This window comes from Lissotriton helveticus, chromosome 5_1, assembly GCF_964261635.1.
Source record: "Lissotriton helveticus chromosome 5_1, aLisHel1.1, whole genome shotgun sequence".
Taxonomy (NCBI): Eukaryota; Metazoa; Chordata; class Amphibia; order Caudata; family Salamandridae; genus Lissotriton; species Lissotriton helveticus.
In genome coordinates, this window is record NC_136065.1 from 1441679809 (window position 1) to 1441697957 (window position 18149).

An 18149-nucleotide genomic window follows, 5' to 3' on the forward strand; every position below is an offset into this window, starting at 1 on the left:
TGTCAACAGCGAAGTGTACACAGTGGTGGTCAGTCCATGGCGGTTGCGGTGTGTAGCTGAAATGGACGCTGTTTCCTCCCGTGAAGATGGGATCGTGGGTGTGCCCTGCTCTGTGGGTCAGTGTGTTGACAAGTTATTTAAGTCCGATGCTGGTGAGGTTGTCACAAAGTATGGTGGAGTTGGGGTCTCTGCGGTTATCGAGGTGGAAGTTCAATTCTCCAATGAGTATGTAGTTAATTGAGGTGATGGCGTGGGTTGCGATGAAGTCGGTGATGGTGGTGGCAAAGGGTGTCCGGGGGCCGGGAAGCTGTAGACGAATATTCCTCAGAGTATGGCTTTAGGGGTGGTCTGGATCTGGATCTGGAAGGGCAGGTGTTCAGCAGAGGTGAAGGTTTCGCTGGAGAAGGTGAGGCGGAGGATACTCCTGTGGAAAATGGCGAGGCCCCCTCCAGGGTGGTTGGGGCGTTCTTTCCTCTGGATCTTTTATCTATCCAGGATGGAAGTGTTGATTCGGGGGTGGACGATGGGTTGCACCCGGTATCAGTGAAGAAGGCGATGTCGAGTGAGAGGGAGTCAAGTAGGTGCCAGATTTCCATGGCATTGAGTAGGATGCATTTTAGGGTGTCGGCGGTGTTGGTATCGGCAGTGTTGGAGGCCAGGTCAGCAGTAAGGGTCTGTCGGCAGTGGAAGCAGGAGAACTGGCTGTGGGTTGTGTTAGACTGTTCTTGTAGTCTAAGATGTCTTGCAAAACGTTACTCTTTTCCAAAAAACTCTTCTTCCGAATCTAAATAAAGTGAGATTTAAACAAAATGTAAAGGCCAATTGACACTGAAAATCAGCTTCAAATTTTAAGATAGGTGTCATGCTATGGTTGTTCTTAGTCGTTCTCCTATTTTCTATTCATAGGTCTAAATTTAGTCCAAATTATTATGGTCCATTTAGCATAGCTAGGATCATAAATCCTGCATCTGTCAGAATAAACCTTCTATCTTCTTGGAGTATATATCATTCTTTTCATGTTACCCTATCAAGATCTTTTAAGAAAAGGCAAGGTAGTACTGCTCATATAAGAACACCACCTGTATTGCTTCATGGAAAATCATAGTTTGAAATTCAGGAATTATATGATTCCCAGGTTTATAGAGGGAAATTAATATCAATTATTGATTGGAAAGTATACATTCCTTATGCTCATCCTTAAGAATATGCAGAAGCTGTATATGCTCTGTTAGAAATGGGGGTCTCTTGTTGGCAGAGGTGGGTACCTTTGTCCAAATCGGGACCCTTGCTTCTAGTCAGGGTAAGGAGGATACACACTGTGGATAACCCCTGCTCACTCCCTTTGTAGTTTGGCACGAGCAGACAGGCTCATCCCCAAGGCATTGTGTAAAGTATTTGTACCAACACTCACAGTAACACAGTGAACACACCACAAAAGGACACCACATTAGTTTAGAAAAATAAGATATCTTTATCTAAACTAAATAAGACCAAAAGGACACAGATCGAACATACACAGTTAAAAATATGACCTTTAAAAAGGTTTCAAGAATTTGTACTATAGAAAACTATGGATGCGTGACTTTTCACCAAAGTACCTGTAGTTGCGTCAAAGTTCACCAAGCCAAACAGCTGCCACATTGGAAAAAAAAGAGATGCGACACTCCTGTGAACCTGAGAAGGCAATGTGACAGTCCCGCTCTGCGGAGAGTAAGGGTTGCGTTGATTCTGGTCGGTATGGGGAATGATGCATCGATTCTTCATGCCGATTCCAGTCCGCAGGTGATGCGTCGGCAAAGTGTGTCGCACAGGTATGATGTGTGGATCTTCAGGATGTGGCGACGATCAATGCGGCGGCGTTGTGTGGTGCTGTGTCAGTCCGCGTCAATTCTTGCAGCGATGACAGGCGCTGCGACGGTTTTTGCAGCAGCGCAGCAATGCATGGAAATTCATCTTGCACTATGAAAATGCACCCGAAAAACAGCTGCAAAAAGAGCGATGCGTCGGTTTCTGTAGTTCTTTGGGTATTTACTCTCTTCCAGCTCCCAAACAGCAGCAACAACCAAAACCTGCACAGGTACCTCAAGGCAGGTCGAAACTCACAACAACAGAGTTCAGGGGAGCTGGGGGTTAAGTCTTTGTTTCCCTGAGACTTCTGAACAGGAGGCCCTCTCACTTTAGGCCCTTGGAGTTCTCCTTCAAGCAGGGGACACAGCACACAGTAAGTCCTTCTCCTTTCCTTGGCAGAAACAGCAACTCCAGGCCAGCCCCAGGCACACAACAAGGCTAGTTCTTTCCCTCAGTCTCTCCAGCTCTTCTCCTTGGCAAAGGTCCCTCTTGAATTTCAGGAATGACCTAAAGTCTGGGTTTTTGGGTCTGATATTTATACTTCAAATCGTCTGTGCTTTCTTTGTGCAAGCGGCTCTGAGCCCAGTTCAAACCAGTTCTGGGGGGCACTCTGCAAGTGCACAACATCATCCATTGTCAGTGTGAGCCTTGGTCCAGACAATCCACAAGGGGGCGGAACCAGCATTGTGGAAGGCAGGCACAGCCCTATTCAGGTACAAATGCTACTCCTCACACCACTCCAAATGCAGATCAGGCCTATTCAGCCTTGTGCTGACTCATCCATACTCCTGGAACCATGGCACTTCCACAGCCCCTGTTACTCCAAAGCCAGACAGTCAATCCAAAAACAGGAAGAGGCACACAGGATGGTTGAACAAAAAAAATAGCCACTTTCTAAAAGTGGTATTTTCAAGCACACAATTTACAAACCATCTTTATTAAAAGATGTGTTATCAAATTCTGAGTTCAGGGATCCCAAACTCAATTTCTTATCCCTATGGGAAGATATGCTTGTACAATGTCACAAAGCATTCCCCATTCTGTCCTATGGGGCAAGATAGCCTTTTAATAGTGAAAAACGAAATTGGCAGTATTTCTCTGTCAGGACATGTTACACACACCAATACATGTCCTACCTTTCACATACACTGCACCCTGCCCAGCGGGGTCACTTGAGCCAACTATAGGGGTGCCCTATATGTAAGAAAAGGGAAGGTTAGGGCTTGGCAAGTGGGTACACTTGCCAAGTCGACATGGCAATTAACAAACTGCGTGCCGGCACCGCGGTGGCAGGCCTGAGACATCTTTTCAGGGCTACTCATGTGGGTGGCACATTCAGTGCTGCAAGCCCACTAGTAGCATTTGATTTACCAGCCCTGGCACACTCAGTTCACTTTACTGGTAAATCAAATATGCCAATCATGGATAAACAATCACAATAATAATTTACACAGAGCGCATATGCACTTTAGCACTGATTAGCAGTGGTAAAGTGTCCAGAGCCCTATAGCTAACAAACACAGGTCAGAAAAAATAGGAGGAGGAAGCAAACGTTTTGGGCTAACCCTGAAAAATGGCCATTTTCAACATGTTCCTTCTCTAGTTAGGCAACATTTGCATTTTTTGTATATGCCCAAGATAATGAGTTCTTTCTTTCTCATTGGCTGATATCTGAAAGCGAAAAATTAAGAGAAATGTAATTCTTAGTAACAAATATCCTTCTAATATATACTTCCACAATTCGCATGACAAAAATTACACCCCACTTGTGTGTCTGGGACTATCACCTCTGACAGGAGCTGCCCCAAAAGGCATCAAGGAACTATCAAAATGTTTCCTTTGCAATTCACCCATTCTGGTGATGTTGGTATCCTCTGTATTTGGTCACAGGCTCCGCTGGCACCCAAGAAAACCTACTGACCTTAGACATTTCTGAAAACTAAAAACTAGACAGCCAGATTGGTGTGACTTCTGATGATCTCACTACATTCCCCTACCCAGAATGTATTTCAAATGTCAAACGTTGGCTAAAATAATTATTTTGTTTCTCATTACTTTGAGGAAAAGTGCCAGAATGTGCAAGGAACAACAACATTTCTACCAGGCTTTTCTCCCACACTCCTGATAAATTGAAGCCCCACTGTAAGCATAACCAGTGAACTCTTGCACAACATGATTTTTGTCCATCATTCAAAAAATATGTTTTCAAAGCTGCCTATAATGATAGAGGATGCAAGTAACAGGCTCTTCATTCAGTTCACATGATGCTGAAACCTGCTGTACTTGGCATCCATGCAAAAAGGGATTGAGCACGAGTCAGATTCAAGACATGGCCATGGGCAACACACAGCAGCCAGACCCTGAGGTGTATGGCTAAAAGTTGCATGTAATGTGTATTGAGATGTGCGAGCCAGTCAGAGAGCATGGCCAAAGACTGTTAACACCATCCAGTGCAGAGCCAAAATCCATGTGCAATGGCTTAGAGGTACAAAGGTACTTTGGCACAGGGTCTGGTCGAAGGGCAGGCTCTTTTCCCAGAGCCCATTTGAAAGGTTGAATGCATGTGCAGCAGGTGCTGGTGGCATAGAAAATTGTGACTAGAGACGATGCCTCACACCCACACAGCCAAATGCAGCACCTACCAGTTAGTTGCACTAGTAAGATTTTACTGTATATCAGTACATACCCCCAAAATACAGCGAATAAACTTTGTTACAGGTGAGATGTGCTTGAGTTTTCGGAAGACATGCAAAATTAGTTAAAAACATCACTGTGTCCCTACGAAACATCCGTTTCAGGGACAATATTGTTATGATTCTAGACCTTAAATTCAAGCGCAACTCCCACCTAGTGCACTGCTCATCACTTAATTCATGATGTTGTGGATAACATTACAAATGCAGTCCTCAAAAACATTACTGTTCATATTACGTCGTGCCTTTTGACTATTGCAGAAGACTATCAGGGGACATCAGCTCAATTTTACTTTTCTAAAAGGGAGGGAAACATCACCAGTGCAAGTGGAGGCACGATGAATGATGCCGCTGCCATTTTCCTTCTTTGTGCTTCTAGTAAGAATGTGATGGGTGGGACCTGTGTGATAGTGAGCGCAATCATATAATTGCCAACATAAGTGTGCGATGCCAGTGTGGTGGGGCAATCTAATATTACAAAATAATTCTAATTAGATTATGTCACTTTAAAGTCTAATACTTGTCCTTAATAATCTCAGTTATATATACAATAGATGATCCCTACTAAAAATATATTTCTAATGAAGCTTTCACAAGGTGTACTAATTGCTAGGATTCCAACATATTTGTGCATAATATTGTTACTGTAAAAGGCCTGGTTTTCAAAAGACTTCCAGCACACTGAATGATAAAATGCTTCTTGGAAACTCTATCTGTAATGTTTTATGTTGGTATTGTCTGACATTTTATTGAAGCCTCTGACCTTAAGATGTGGATTAGGTTTCTAATCAGCAAATAAGAATGCCCGCTGAGTTCTTATCTCCTGCAAATGTCACACCTGAAAATGTTCCATTTTCGTGGTTGATTGAGGGGTTGTGCCACATTATTTCTTCCCCTGCAAATTGTATTCTTCTGGCTTGGGTGCATGAACTGCATAGCAAATGATGTGCTCATCATTTTGTAATAGAAGGCCGGAGATCACCTTCCTTCATTGAATAGATACTCAAAAAAACAGAGTACATATAGGAATCTAAGAATGGCGATCATAACTACAGTCTGCAGGCTAGCAATTTCTGCTGTAAAGCATTCTAACATATTCACAAATGGCGTTTTGTCTGTTTCCTCGCGCACATTTATGTAAAGGTATGCAAGAGGGACACACATAGAGTTACACACGCTGGTGCGGATGTCATGTGCGCTGGCATGACAGAGTCTCTAATAAACCATAATAGAACTTCATGTGAGTGTGCTGGACAGGTCTATAAACATCAGACATCTGATCACAGTTACAAATCCAGTATGTAAGGATCTCTGTATGTACCACTTGTTCTGCATTTTTGAGGGGCAACGATTACCACCATGTGTTAAAGAAATGTCCTTAAAGCTTAATGTACGTGAACTTGTTCTTTGCACCACTAGGGAACTTCAATATTCTAGAAGGGCCCACAGAAGCTTTAGGCTCAGTTTCTAAAACTGATGAAGCAGGTGCACAGTTTTCAGCTGTGCAATCTCAAATCGACATTCCCTTGTTTGTGATGTCCCTGACTGCAAAGGGCAGACATAGACAAAGGCATTTGCCTATGTGGGAATGTTAAGGCCATAACCCCATGTTCCACTGAAACGTACAAGGACACAATCATGTACCTCACCCAGTACCCTATACTTCCAATCCCCACAATCAGACCTGGATATAGACGACAAGAATACTCATAAAGCATCCTCACAACAAATAGACCCAACCTCATATACATTCTTTTAACTACTACACACCCTCGAGCTACAAACTGCACATTCCAAGTCATGCTCATTAATGCTCACTCACATACCAGGCATCACAGACCTAATCACCTATCACAAGCTTGAGACCCTTTTCCTTACAAAAACATTGTTCATCCCCACATACTCAGACATCCTAGATGTCTTTCTATTCACTTGCTACTGCGTCGTTCGTGTTGACTGCAAACGTAAGGGAGGAGGCCTTGCTATCATTCATACGTTTTTATAGTCTTTTACCCTATGCTAGCAACTGACAGTCTTCTCAATGGACCTCCTGTTACACCACTTCCCATTATCTGTATCTCAGCCTGCGACTGTTCAATTGAATTTCAGGCCTCACAAGCAAGTCAAGGGCTTCATTGATGAGTTCCTAAATCTCCTCACCACCTTATCCTTCAGACACACCACACCACCCTCTTGGATGACTTACACCTCCCAGACAACACAAGCTCAAACGAAACAAGAGATACCCTTGTCAACCTTATCAACATACTAAATAGTACAGCATGACACCCAACAAACACACTTCAAAGGCCACATGATCAACCTCGTCTGTCTATCACCCTCTTCTCATAGAATCCTGCAGTGGACATCCTTTATAGCATTAGCTCTTGACGATCTCATGAACATACTCAACTCCCACAAAGCCACATATTATGAAGATACATTTTTAGCCTCATCCTTCATCAACGCTGTCTCCAAGAAAGGTCTCTAAACCCTACTCACCTTTGGCAACCCTTTCCTCACTCAAAGCATCTTTCCAGGAGATCTCAGGACAGCTCAGGTTCTCTCACTCCTAAAATGATAGCTATGCTATGCCCTCATAACCTTGACAACTACCAGCCCATTACTCCCCTACCTTTCATCGGCAAGATCATTGAACAGACAATCTATGCTCACCTCCAAGATCACAAAAATGCTGCCCATCTCCTACACGAATACAAACCCGTCTTCCAATCACACTGCAGAACTGAGACTGCTAATGTACACATTGTAGATTATGCCTTCCGGACTACAGTGCAAGATAACTTTGCCGGACCTCATAGCTGCCTCCATAGTACATCGTAGGGTTGCATTTCCCAAATGCAAGTAATAGGGATCTTACCCTATTACAGTAGTGGCTGTGCCCCTTAACTATGGGCAGAGGTCTGGGTGTAGCTGCAGAAACAAACAGGTAAACACACCTGTGTCAATTAGGAGGTAACTGCTAAACAAGACGAGATGAAGGTTACATATAAAGCATAGGTTTTTTGAAACTCACAAGGTCCTATGCAGTAATGTACCCTTGACCTACCCTCCGCTGCCAGCATGGAGTTGGTGAAGATGCTGGAGAGAGGGTTTTTAAATGTGTCAGAATTCATTGCAGGTGTGTTATCAGATGAATGCACAGGTGTTCTGTTTGACGGCAGGGGCTGGCGATGACTAGATAAGCCTCTCTGAACGCGCTTCCCTTACCTGCTTGCCCTACTTGGTGCCTGAGACTTTGTTGCTGCTGTGCTGGGGGTATCCGCGTGGCTGCGTGAATCGGTCCCTGCTACCATTCCTGCCGGACAGAAGAGACTGCGCGTCATGTGTGCCACCCCGGGACTACATCTCCCAGAGTCCCCTGAGGGGCGCACACCACCGTCGTCATCGTGAAGCGCCCGGAGGCGCTTAAAACAACTCTGCGCCTCCCGTGGCGTGGGGCGCGCGCGAGCGTGCCCGGGTGAAACGCGGGCCAAGGGCGGGCCCGTCCGAGCCCGTCAAAGCCAGGAGAAGGCAGGGCAGGGCCACATACCTTTCCTCTGGACATTAGGCTCCTTGCCTTCGTACTGTGACATTTGAAAGTGGTTAGTGACTTTTAACTTTGTCCTGGCGGTGCATTTATATTGATCCTTGTGTCTTATATTTTGCTATTTAAATATTGGCAGCTATTTGTGATCATGAGTAAAAGCGGTGATAAGGGGGCGTGGGGCTCACGGGTAGTGGGGACCCTTGATGCATTTTTGATAAGAGCAGAGTCTGTTCTGTGCCAGGAGATTGAATTAACACAAAGATGCCTTTCTTTGGATCATCGTCGTTCTTCTATCGGTGTTCCTGCTACTGGCCCAGTGGTTTTGTTAGAGTTAGACAGATCTGTGGACAATCGAGAGGGCCAGGTGGACACATCATTACCTCAGGGTCCATCAATGCCCTCACTAGAGCCACCTGAAGTTGACTCTCATGAAGAAGTGGATACACCCCTTACTCCCCCTTCCTCTTCCACCCCTAAAATATGGACTCGTCAACAACGTATGAATAAAGCTATTAGGGGGGAGCATTTGGCTAATGTAATCTCAACTAAGAGAAAAGTGGGTAGTATCCCGGCCACCCTACAACAGGCCAGTAAAGTGTCCAAAAAGGGGGGTGGTACACAGGGAAAGAAGGGGTGTGCTCGCGAGGCTGTTCGTTCAAGTGTACACAGTCCGTTAGAAATTAGTCTTCAGGTAGGGTCAGAGCAGATGTCATGTGACTTGGAGAAACGAATTGTATCTAAAATTTAAGAGAAGTTATTAGAATTATTGAGACCCATCTCTTCTAAACTCTCTGAAATAGACTCTAGGTTGAATAAAATTGAACATCAGCTGTTTTCCCCTGCAGGTAACTTACAGAGAGGAGGATCTAGTAAATCTATTGCCTCTACCGGGCCTATGGGGGCCATGCCTATGCAGAACCATATAGCAGTTGATGCGGGGGGCATTGCAACCACTAAGGCCCCCGCGCGGAATGCAGGCGGTAAGCCTGGCCCGCTTCCTAATGAAAGATCAAGGGATGGTTCCCGGGGTGGTATAATTGAGGCACCGGGTCGGGGTATTCATGTACATCAGCGCTTAACAGACAGGTTAAATCTTCCCCCTGAGGCAACCCCATACACTGTCATTTTGACAAACGTTCCCCCCCTACAGAGTGGTGTAGATGAACATTGGATGTCCTTGCGAAATAAGGCGCTACACCACGCAAATAATCTGACTGGTTTGGGGAGTTGTTTATTTAAAGAATTTAAAATGACACGTAGGATTCCTTGGGTAGGGAAGTCTGTTAAAACCTTTAGAGGGGACTGTGTAGTTTTGAATTTTGCCTCACCACAGATTGTTAATTTGATCCTGGAGAGGGCGGGAATGAGGTATGGCTTAGATGATGGTATTGGTATTGTACCCTTAGGGTTTTTCTATAGAAACCCCCTAGCTGTGACAAACGAAAGGTCAGCACGTAGGCAACCACCCCAGGTACGAGGCCCCTGTGATTTTTTTGTACCTGTTCAAAATAGATTTGAGGTATTCTCAAACCTGGAAGAAATTGACTGACTAGCGATCCCAGAAGCATCCGTCATCGCTGCCCGGTCTAATGGGGTTCAGAGAAAGGAATTATTAGAAGTAAGTACCTCCACCAAAGAGAGAGAGCGTCTGACTGAAACTATAGAAGGTACCAAGATCCTAACTTGGAATATTGCAGGCCTAAAAAACAAACTAGACTATGTCCTATGGAGAAACTCCTTATGTGGGGCTGACATTATTGGGTTGCAGGAAACATGGGATACTGAGAACTTGCTATGCTTAGATGGCTATACAACCCACTTTATTCCAGCAATTGCCTCTAGTATGGGGAGGGCAAATGGTGAGTTAGTGACTTTGGTTTCCGCCAGTATCTCAGGTACCCATACTAAATTGGACACGGGTTCACCGCACTCTTTGGTAGTGCAAATTGCTTCTAGCTATGCGGGCACTATTCTGATCATTAACTTTTATAACTCATTTGATAGAGCCACTGCCACAGAACACCTTGTTAGTTTAAATAATTTTCTAGACAACTATAGAGAAGCCCACACAGACGCTTTCTCGGTTATTACCTTACGAGATTTTAATGTACATGGTTGCCCTGAAAATTGTCAGGTTTTGGAATGTTTAGGCCCTCTGGACCAGGAAGACAACCACTTTGAGCATTCCCCGCAAGGAGAATTTTTGGAAGCTTTAATGGCTGATAATGGATTATTACTCCCCTGTATATGGAAAGAGGCTGTACCTACTTTTAAAGGGAACAGAACATCGTGAACCATTGATTATATTTTTATTAGCTCTGTGTTGGGTGCCAAAGTCTGTGGATACACAGTAATCTCGTCTACATTCAGTGATCATAACCCAGTGGTCTTGACCATGGTGGACGTGGTCGAGAAACAGGAAACATGTAACAGGAAGATCGATAACCTAGATATCCGGCCCACAGATCAGACCCGCAGAATCAGATGGTGCCAAGTAGTACCTGGAGATTTTCATACCAACCTATTAACTAAGGTTGGAGTAGAGATGGGTATCTGCATGAATGAGCAAGCTGGGGACAAGGAGGTTCTAGAGGCATACATTAAAATCTGTTCTCAGGTTGCGGATGACCTTAAACGGCCTGTAGGGCACAAGATTTAGCCGGGGAGGGGTGGTTTGATCGTAACTGCTCGCTAGCACATCGGAAACTGATGGAGGCCCTCAAACAAAACCCAGTAGATAAGGCCATTTTGGCAGCCCAAAGGAAGGCCTATAAAGAAGCCATGGAAAATAGAAGACGCGAAATCAGAGGCGAGGCATGGGACGAGCTAACATCTATTGATGTCCTTAAAAACAGTTCCAAATTTTGGGCAGTGGTCAATAAACCTTTCTTTAATGATCCCTGTAATGGTCAACTAGATTGTGGTATCCAGGAACTGGTGTGGTGTTCCCATTTTAAATCAGTTTATGAAGGAGAAGACTTGGGAGGGGTGGTTAAATCCCTACCCATGCACGATCCTTATACTTTATCGGTTACCGAGATAGAGGTGGCAGAGGACATCAGCCAGATGACATGTAACAAGGCTCCCGGACCCGATGGCGTCCCAGCCGACCTTTTTAAATCAGATGTCAAGACATGGTCAAAAGTTTTATGTAATGTTTTTAATAGGGTGTGCAAATCAGGTTTGCCGGGAACCTGGCTTGAATCTGTTATATTACCCATTTTTAAAAAAAGGAAATAGAGGGGACCCCAGCTGCTATCGACCCATTTCCCTTATCGATTCCGCTGTTAAAGTGCTTGGTCGGGTGGTTTTGTGTAAACTCACAGGGTGGCTGGCAGAAACTAATACCCTTTCGGGTCTGCAATTTGGGTTTAGGAAAGGGCGAGGCACAATCGATCAAAGTCTCAACCTTCAACTACTAATCGGAAAGTACACAATCGCCAAAAAGGGCACCCTATACTTAGCCTTTATGGACCTTTCCTCGGCCTTTGACCGTGTGAATAGGTCTAAATTATGGGCGATGCGCCTTCATTTAGTCGTGGATAAAAACATCGTGTACTTCCTCGCTGACCTGCAGAGGGACCTATCTGTCACAGTGAGAGATGACCGCAGGGGTTGAGGAAAATGAAATTTTGCCTGACCAAGATGTCCCCTACGTATACCCTATGTTACATGCGTATGTGCATGTCACCCATGCATATTTCCTTGTAGTGGCCTGAATCACTAGGCCTCTGCATTCATGTCCTGCATTAGAATGCCAGTCATCAAGTTTCCCTTGCAATGAGTTCAGCATTTGGCAGTCATTCAATTTTAGATCACAATGGAGCTTGGCTTCTACTTGTTATGCTTGGAGTTGATTCAAGACTCTGAGCGCGAACATCTTTCTAGAGGGAGGGGCTGCTTCTCAAAGGAGCGAGGAGTAGCTAGGCCCAAGCCCTTCTGTCTATGCAAGAAAAATCTAGATTTTATTCAAATACATTTAGGGAACATATTGTAGGTAGTATGGTCATACTATTCCCAAGTTTTAGAGTAGGATTTTTTTTTTCTAAGCTACAGAGCTTTTGGAAAGAGGTTTCCCCAAAATAAAAATCATGCTTTTGAATTGGAAATTTATTTTTGCTAGATTGATGACAGAGAGCCCTAGCATTTACAGTCAAGCATTGAAAAGACAGCTGGACAACACAGCACTGATACAGTATGTAGATGACATCCTAATTACAGCACGTTCAGAAAAAAGAATGCGAGGGTGCATCACTGACAGTTATGCACTTTCTGACAGACAAGGGACACAAAGTGTCCCCTTCGAAGTTGCGATTCTGTGAAAAGCAAGTGGTGTATCTTGGACACTTGCTTTCCAAAGAGGGGAGACAGCTAACACAAAATCGTATACAGTTAATTGCTAACCTTTCACAGCCCAAGACACAAAAGGAGGTTCGTGCATTTATTGGCCTTACTTCTTACTGTAGGCAATGGATTCCCCGGTATGCATATCTAGCCAAACCACTCATACAGTTAACTACACAGGAGGCAGCCACTCCGACTGTCCTCCCTTGGACACAAGAACACACCTTGGCATTTGAGAAGTTAAAAAGAGCATTATGTCAAGCGCCAGTTTTTAGCGACTCCATGTTACAGTAAACCTTTTATGCTTTTCGTAACTGAACAAGATGGAACAGCGTTATCTGTCCTCACACAAGATCAAGCAGGAAAACACAAGCCTTGCGCTTATTTTTCTAGTACACTAGATCCAGTGGCCCAGGCTCTGCCTGCGTGCCTGAAATCGCTGACTTTACGCAGATTTACGAAATCAGTTGCAGCAACAGCCCTAGCCATAAGACAAAGTGACTCAATAGTGTTGGGACACCCTCTGACAGCACAAGTACCACATGCAGTAGAGGTTCTCTTAAACAGGACACAGACACAACACTTGACTGTAGCGAGACTGACAGGATATGAACTGACATTATTTCAGCCACACATAGAGATCAGACGTTGTAATATTCTGAATCCTGCAACACTTTTGCCCTCAAGTACAGTAAATGCACCACCACATGACTGTGTGGAAGTTATGAATATAGTGACGAAACCAAGACAAAACTGACAGATATTGCACTTCCAGATCCTGACCTGATACTCTATGTAGATGGATCATGCTTGAGAACGAGTGCAGGAGAGTTAGTAGCAGCGTATGCCGTGACCACAGCCATTGAGGTCATAGAGACACAAAGAATAGACACACTATCAGCACAAGCAGCAGAGCTCATCGCTCTGACACAAGCCTGCATAAGAGCTAAGCACTTGAGAGTAAACATTTATACAGACTCACAATATGCCTTTGGCGTAGTCTTGACCTCCCATGGGACCAAGATCCAGCACGGCTAGCTCATTCAAGCCCTGTTGGAAGCAATACATTTACCTACAGCCATTTCTATCCTGAAGTGCAAAGCTCACACCAAAGTTACAGACACCATTTCCCAGGGTAATGACCTGGCAGACCGAACAGCTAAACTTACAGCCCAGACACCAACAGACACGACAAGGACAGAGGTACCATTACTGACAACATGTATGACAGTCAGGGATCCCACTCAAGATGTACTAGACATACAGACACATGCCACTACAGATGAGATAAATAAATGGACAGATGTAAAAGGTTACAAGTATGTCTTAGTAGTAGTGTGTGCACTATCTAGATGGACAGAAGCATATCCAGTTCCAGATTATACTGCTGTGACAACAGCCAGGCAATTAGTGCGCGAGTTCTTCCCCAGATATTGCCCCGTGTCATCTATTCAGATAACGGTCAGCCATTTTCCTCTGAATTAATGAAACAAGTGTCTCTTCCGTTAGGATACAGGAACAGGAAGTTCCTGGATACAGGAAATTCCATTGTGTAAGACACCCAGAAGCAACAGACCATGTAGAAAGACATAATCAGACAATCAAAACAAAAACTTGCTAAAAGAAAATAACTGATGTTGACAGTAACATGCTGACAGATTACCTGGCTTCCTTGATGTCTGCACTACTTTCTTGTTGTTCACAGGTTGCTGCCGCCTTCCCTGACAACACCCAAGTCAAGGAGCACGCCATATCACCAGGCGATTTTACCCTCATCTGGAATTTTGACCGATCAAGCCCCCTTGAGCCGCGCTGGAAGACACCGAAGTTGGCGTTACTAACCACGAGGACCGGAGTGAAAGTGGAAGGACGCAAGGGGACGCGCAGCATTGAGAAAAATATCTTGGAATATCTGGAACATTAAAAATTAAGGACAATACAGACTTTGCGCCGTTTGCGCCGCCTTTGCTAGAAAAGACTCCACAGCAGGAGTATTAATCTAAGTTAAGATCTAGTAAGTCAGACATAGTTTAATTGTTTAAGTCCACTCGGTGGTGAATCGGTTAGACTAGATTTCTGACATGTATAAGATCACAGACAAGAATAGCAAGAAAACACAAATGAAAGCAAAATACTGCAAGCTATTACGCAGTAGATGTATAGTTACTTTGATCATTCTTTTTATTCTGTGCATTGTTATATTCTGTGTCAGTTTATTGCTACATGTTTTCTTTCCTATTTCCTCACATATACACTCTTCCAGTAACAGCACCATAGAGCATACATTTAGTGAATTGCCACCTCATGAACTGTCATATCGACTTGCTCTGCGTAACAATACATTCATTCGTATGTTACACCATTCTCACCAGACCAGCAATGCAACTGATTGCTGGGTATGTGGCCAACTGCCTCCTTATCAAAAGACGAAGGGAGTTCTGCCCTTCTATCCTTTACCGTTCTCACACAATGGTTCATGTGGAGCATGGTTTGCTTTAATGACCTCAATAGATAGAAAGTACATAGCTTATCCAGGTGGCTGGATATATGGAAACCTGAATAAAGTAATGAATGAAGCATGTTTTCCAGACAAAGACGGATTTCCTCAAAGGAAGGGAACCGATCTAGAGAATGAAGAGTACGAGCAGGGAAATGCATCCGTTAATTTTATAATGTTAAATGTTCAGCCCAAGCAAAATACAGGTCCACCGTTTATTTCAGTCCTGCCAGCAAAAGGTGATTTATGTGTCAGAAAGAAGGGCTCAGTACTAATGGGACGCAGCGAGTGTAAAGTTGTAGTACAGTTTAATGATAAAGGACTTTCTTCTTTCAAAACATCACGCCATACCTATTTCATTTGCGGTCAGACAGCCTATGTACATCTGCCCTTAGACTGGGGTGGGACATGTTATATAGCGTTCCTGCTTCCACCCGTTTTTCTAGCCCCATCCAATTATTATAGAGATTCACGACTAGAACATGTTAGACAAAAAAGAGAGACAGATTCCGCAGGGATTGATCAGACTGAAACAGCTTGGGAGCAATATACAGATTTCAACAAAGGATTCTTTTTTTTCATAGGTCCCGTCCAAAACAGTAAACTGATACGCAGGTTAACAAGGACTCTTGAAACAGTTGTAAATATAACTGCATCTGCCCTGGCGAACTTGACCCAGGAGCAGTCTGCCATTAGACTTGTCGTTCTTCAAAATCGGCTCGTTCTTGACGTCATACTGGCGGATAGGGGCGGTGTAGAGTGATCCGATCTAGTTGTTGCATTTTCATCCCAAATAACGCGCCATCTGTGTATGCAGCAATAACAAGACTCCACAAGATTGCTCATGATATACATCAAGACCCAGGCACATGGACTTTGTCCAGTTGGCTCTGGGGTGTAATATCGGCATGGGGATGGAAAGTGGTGTCATTCCTAGGACTTATACTACTTATAATATTTGGTTGCTGTCTCTGTCTGCAGTGTGGCCCAGCCATTTGCGGCCTGTGTGCAACTGCATGTGTTCCACATCCAAGTATACAAAGGATTAAGGACGAGTAAATGATGCTGTATGATCAACTATACGGTCTCATGAATATAGATGTATCCTAACGGGTTAAGTAGGGGACAAGGAGGGAATGAGGAAAATGAAATTTTGCCTGACCAAGATGTCCCCTACGTATACCCTATGTTACATGCGTATGTGCATGTCACCCATGCATATTTCCTTGTAGTGGCCTGAATCACTAGGCCTCTGCATTCATGTCCTGCATTAGAATGCCAGTCATCAAGTTTCCCAAACATTCAGTTAGCATGAAGGCCCATGTATTTTGCATTGTGCACTTTTAAATAAATATCGTACTGAACCCTTTTTGTGGTTCAGTCTGAATCACCAGTCCCTGAATTAGTGTTTTCATAACTCCTGACACACTGAAGGCTGCAGTTACGTATCTCTGACCTCGCATGCTTCTAGCCCAGCCGAGCGAAGGGTTGCCAAGACAGTATTATGAATAACAGTTATCTGCATGCCCGGTTAACAAGAATAAACAGAACCCGTCAGCGAAGATAGGGCCTAGCCTCTCTGTCTCCATTAAAATAAATCACAGTGCTTGCATCTCCAGAAAGCTCACAGCCCCGTGTAATGAACGAAGAAATATATGCCCTTTATGATTCTTAGTGATGCATTACCCTTTGCTTCAGATAATACATCCCGGACTCAAGATATCAGATAGTACCAGATGTGCTGGTCGCCTTGACACTAAAGATCTCTCTACTAGACTGAAAGTCAGCTCTCCTCCCAGTTGCACGTCAATTGCACGTCATGACAAGTTGCACACAAGTAGGGCAAAGTTCCAGCTGGTCATGCAAACTCCTCCTCTGTGTACCACCCACCTATGACACCTACCTATCACCTACCTATGACTCATAAAGTGTACACCCTCATGTACGCCCACATGCTCTTATCTGTTTTCTTTCTCTGCTCTGCCTCGAGCGCTCCTATGTACAAGGAGAAAAACATATATATGTTGTTCATTGTTATTAAATGTTAGAAGACCCTTCCTGAACCTCAGTGGTGATGGAACAGATTCTCCCTAACTCGAGTTATTGGAATAAAGCCCTTTTAACTTGGACACCACGGACTTTCTGCCTCTCATTTGATACATGCTAATTGTTAATGCCTAGAAATTATGCCAGGGTAATATTTTATTTACCACAGGGTAATTGTACAGGGAAGATCTGTATTGTTAATGGTGTTAGGCAGGGGTGCATCTTGGCTCCCCTGCTCTTTACCCTGTACATTAACGACCTAGGCTCTGTTTTAACGGAGGCTTGTAAGGACATACCGAGGGTAGGCAAACGATTAATTCCGGCATTGTTATATGCGGATGATGCCGCCCTTCTAGCACGCACAGCGGTAGGGCTTCAAAGTCTTTTAAATTCGTTTTCTGTTTTTATGAAATCAATAGATCTCAGAGTTAACTTTTCCAAATCACATGTTATGATGGTGGGCACTAAAGTGAAGGGGGTAAAAACTCTGCATTGTGAAGGGAATGTGCTGTCCAGGGTAACTACTTTTCCATACCTAGGTGTTATCTTTGATGACAAGGGCACATGGTCGCCTCAGATAATAGCTAAACGCAATGTTTTAGCGAGATCCATCCTGGCTGTTCTGGGCTTTGCCCGTAAACTGGGCGTTAAACCATTTCAAGCCCTGCTAAAGATATATGAAGCTGAATGTATTTTGCTAGCTATGTACGGGGCAGACCTCTGGGGTTTTAGGAACGTGAAGGCCATTCAAGTGGCGGAGGGTACGTTTTTGAAAACTATTCTATCTGTTCCTCAATCCACATCTGGTTATATTGTCCACCCGGAGTGTGGAGTTGGTTTTTTGGAAGATCGACTAGCCATAGCTCCTCTCATAAAATGGATTTCTATCTGGCTAAACCCTGAGCTAGAGCTGAATCAGGAAATCCTAAGAGATTGCCTAGCACTTGATTTTGGTTATCGCATCCCCTGGCTGAGTTATGTCCATAAATTAGCTGTTAAACTGGGTCGACCAGAATTGTTTAACTCGCCTGATAAGTTAGTGAAAGCGGACATCAAGTGGGCCAAGGATTCCTACAAGTTAGCGGCTTGCTCGGCCAGAGAGGACAGAGAGCTGGGTAAACCGACCGTAAGGGCTCATCAACTATTAAAAACTTTAGATGTGACTGAGCCA